This window comes from Malania oleifera, chromosome 9 (assembly GCF_029873635.1).
Source record: "Malania oleifera isolate guangnan ecotype guangnan chromosome 9, ASM2987363v1, whole genome shotgun sequence".
NCBI classification, from domain to species: Eukaryota; Viridiplantae; Streptophyta; class Magnoliopsida; order Santalales; family Ximeniaceae; genus Malania; species Malania oleifera.
In genome coordinates, this window is record NC_080425.1 from 40094411 (window position 1) to 40098902 (window position 4492).

Sequence of the window (4492 nt, forward strand, 5' to 3'; positions counted from 1 at the left end):
AGGATTTTTTTTTTTAGTTCTTTAATGAACTAATCCCAAACAAACCAATAGTTCAACCAAACGTAGCAATTGAATCAATGAATTAGAAACAAGATATCAATGAAAATAACAACAAAACAAATTAATCAGGATACAAAACAATGAAGGAAAGACAAAACGAAGTCAAGAAAATAGTAATGACACAAACGAAATAACCAACTCGACTAAGGATATATTAAAACGCAAATCAGAATAATAAATCGAATAGATTTTAGAATGGACTATGATAACGCCAAAGGAGAATCCAGGTTAAGTACAACCACAAATTGCACAAACCTTCAAGATGCCGCCTCCTTTATTTATTTATTTATTTATTGTTGAATGCAAAATACCACCTTTTCTCTTCTTATTCTTTTTTTGAATGCACAAAATGGCTTTTTTTTTTTTTTTGTGCTCTAATCGACCATGCTGTGTTTCTTGCAATTTCCAACCACAAAAGATTCTATCTTGATGATGGATGATATTAAAGAAGAGATGGAAAATTTCGGAAACATGAAAACAAGATAGGTAGATCGAATGATAGAAGAATATGAAATAAGGATAAATGATTATAAGATAAAAGAGTTTTCAAAAGAAAATAAGGAAAATAAGATAGATAGAACCTGATTTGAACCAAGGCTCTAATACCAAATGATGCGGAACCCTAAGAATGAATGTTCGGAGACCGCAAATCAGATTTTTTAAAACCCCAAACCCAAAATAAGATTTGACATGGTAGTGGATCCTTGACCTATTGCTTGACATGAAGTACAAACCAAGAATATCAAATTAATGGATGCACGCCACAAAGGTAACACCTTTGATAAGTTCGGTGAAAGTTTAATGAAGAATTTGAAGAGAAATAAACCTCACTTGGAATTGTATTCAACCCAAAAAAATATTCCTCTTTCAATATAACAGAGAGTTGACTACTTATAGAAAATAAAAGAAACCCATGACATTAGCCCGACTAATAAAAATAAGTTATGACATCAATCTGACCAATAAAATAGCCCCACATAACTTTAGGCATGCCATGTCATTTAATGAAACATGTGCAAGTCACATGTCATGCTTAATTTACACAATTGGCCCACTATTTAGTCCATACTTTAATTAAAACAATAAAAATTTCCCAAATAGCCCCCATTGGTTTAAGGTTCCAGCTTCACATGTCTTTAGACAATTTACCATCTTAGGCTCTTCAAGAAAGTCCTTTTCTTTAGTGTTCATGACCCTTGTTGACTCTTACTCAAGCAACTTCTCAATTAGTCCTTGCGTAGCCTCCTTGACCTTCTTGGCTCTAGCTTTTGTGATGGGTCTGCTTAGTATATGCAAATCATCCTGTGCAATCAGAGTTTGTTGGTTCATATCAACAACCGATGTAGGACAAACCCCAACAGTATGTGGTGGAGAAGAAGGAGAGTAACCAGTGAGAGAAGAAGAAATTGTGTATTTTGAGAGTTTATATATATATATATATATATATATATATATATATATTTCAGATTATTATTGAAATCAAAGAGTGTTTGTGTGCAATTGAGTGTTTCCTCACCGAGTTTAAATCACAACCAGTGATTGAATGAGTCCCCTTCCACCCATAAGTTTAAATTCATTTTCATTTATTTTTATTTACTTGTTTTTTAAAAAAATTACTATTGTCAGCTAGTTGACATAAATTGATCTAGCTATTTGGATTGGTTTTAATTCAAGAACTAGTTGTGTGTTTGATTCACTTATTAGTCTGATTTTCACAACATTGTTTTTAATCGATTGTCTTACTTGATTTAAATTGTTAAATCGATGTTATTTTCCTAATTCAACTTATCGCAGGCATGCAGATATAGAGCTCTGAATATGACCATATATAAGCATGCTCCATATGCTCAATTTGAGAAACTGAAACCTTACCTAGTACAGCTCTGAATATGACCATATATATGCATGAAAAGAAAAGCATATATATATATAGCTAGAATTTGTGACGATCATGAATATGTGGTTTAGTTTTGTTATCTAAAAGGAAAGAAAAGAAAAGAAAAGAAAGGCGTTCGACATAGCTTGGAAGTGGAAAGAGTCGGACCTCATGCTTCTTATCCTAAACCAAAGATATATAAAATTCTCAAAATTTGTCATCCAAATGAAATTACCAAATTAATGAATGAAAGTTTTGAAACAAAATGAGATCTCATCAACCTTGGGCCTAAAGATAGCAATTAATTGGGCACTCAAGCCTACCAGAAAAAGGTGACAATAACAAAGTAGGAGGTTCAGCTTGATTGAAAAAGTAGGAGGCTTAATCGAAGAAAAGAAAGTTCTTTTCTTTAGTGTTCATGACCCTTATTGACTCTTACTCAAGTAATTTCTCAATTAGTCCTTGCGTAGCCTCCTTGACCTTCTTGGCTCTAGCTTTTGTGATGGGTCCGCTTGACATATGCAAATCATCCTGTGCAATCAGAGCTTGTTGGTTCATATCAACAACCGATGTAGGACAAACCCCAACAACCGATGTTATTTTCCTAATTCAACTTATCGCAATTGAATAAAAGGGTAAACTTGTCATTTTATTAAAACAAAATAAAATTTCATTTGAAATTAATAACTAACTTGTCAAACAAATTAAAATTTAAGGGATTTTTGTTTTTAGTTTTCAAAATTCAAGAAGTGCAGTATCAAATAGAAAATTTAGGATGAATTGTTGGATTTGAGCTAAAATTAAATTTAAGATGCAGTAATAAATGCTGGCTCTGAAGAAAATGAAAGTTCAGGCTATTTGAAGTGATTCAAATTAAAGTTACAGCAATAAATGCTTGCTTAAAATTAGGGTATGCTTCATTTATACCTGCAATTAATATATCTTACTCTGCATAACTCTTCCACACACCTCTATATATAGACCAGAAAATAATTTTGATATGCACATCAAAGCAAGAAGCAAAACAATTTCAAGTGTAGAAGGGCAGCATGGATAACAGATCGTGCGTCATCATTTTGCTACTCCTCGCCCTCTTTGCTTCTGGTCTCTCTCTCTCTCTCATCCCTTCTCTGCATTGTTAAAATGATTGATGTCTAGCTTTCCATTCAATTTTGATCGAGCTGTTCATTCAAATTTGATCGATCTTCATTTACTATTTATGCATTTTTTTTTTACAGAAAGTGAAATAATGAAGATAAGTGCAACAACTTGCTATAAAGATATATTTCATAATACAACAGCATGCACTCCGGCGAACTGTACCGTGAAATGCAAGTCAGCCGGATGCACAGGAGGCGACTGTCATATTTTCAATATCTGCGTATGCAGTTACCCTTGTTAGTCCTGCTCTCTAGACATATTGGAGTTAAATAAAACTAACCAAATTGTTATTTGCATGCCTATGTACCATCCATAAAATTCTATGAACTTGGCCATTCATAATTTTGAATTTGAGATTTTATGGATTTAAATAAAACTGAGTTTGAGCTTATATTAGTTCTTGTTGGGAACTATTTTGAAAAATATTTATTAATATAAAAAGAGGTGCTCTCGTTAGGAAGCGCTTAAGAAAGATCTTGCCTTACATGTCCCATCATGTCATCTTCTCTCTCTCTCTCTCTCTCTCTCTCTCTCTCTCTCTCTCTCTCACTACAAAAAATAAGCCCTTTAGTGACAGTTTTAAACCGCCACTAATACCAGAAAACCGTCACTAATGCTTATTAGTGACAATTTCGAATTGGTAACCAAAACGACGATGATAACTAACTATCAGTGACGGTTTCATTCCATCACTAAAAGCCTAAGATTGTCACTAAAACGGAAACAATTTCTTGGTTGAAAATCGTCGTCAAAATTTTAAAATAAATAATTTTTTTTTTAAAAAATCACTCATTAATCCATGTCAAAACCTGTAATTAAATTTATGGACACACAATATTGAACCAGAATTAATTAATGAAAAATTCAAAAATTGTTCATATAACTTCACACACACACACACACACACACACACATAACAAATTGTTCGTAAACATCATATATACATAATCTGTTTAGATAATATATAAATAAAAAACCGCATCCGACTATAGTGCTCGGCATCGTCCTCCTCTTCTCCTAACATCCTGCTGACCCTTCTCCTAACATCCTGCTGACCCTATAAAGTAATAATTATACAAAAAATTAGAATACAATTTTTGAATATGTACGTACTATAAGTAAAAATGATTTGATAACAAGAATGATCGGACATAGTTAAACAAAAAATGATATAATTTTAAATAGCTGAGTTTGATCAGTCCGATTTGAACCCACTCGGTGGCTACCTCATATGCCTAACTTGGACAACTGAGTTCTTATATCAAATAAGTTTGCTAGGTTTGCTTCTGTGAAATCCGGTGTTATCCCAAGGAAGGCAGGGGGGGGGGGGGAGATGAATTGGGTATTTTAAAAATTAAGTCTTTCAAGTTCTAATTTTGAAAACTATTAATTACA

The 4492-nt window shown here is 32.8% G+C and overlaps 1 long non-coding RNA gene across 1 annotated transcript; it reads left to right on the forward strand.

Annotated features, from left to right (window-relative positions):
- Positions 1 to 2925: 2925 nt before the first annotated feature.
- On the forward strand, positions 2926 to 3569 carry LOC131163726 (uncharacterized). The gene is made up of 2 exons (XR_009139098.1): positions 2926 to 3040; positions 3175 to 3569. It is a non-coding gene; the product is annotated as an uncharacterized LOC131163726 (long non-coding RNA).
- The last annotated feature ends 923 nt before the right edge of the window (positions 3570 to 4492 follow it).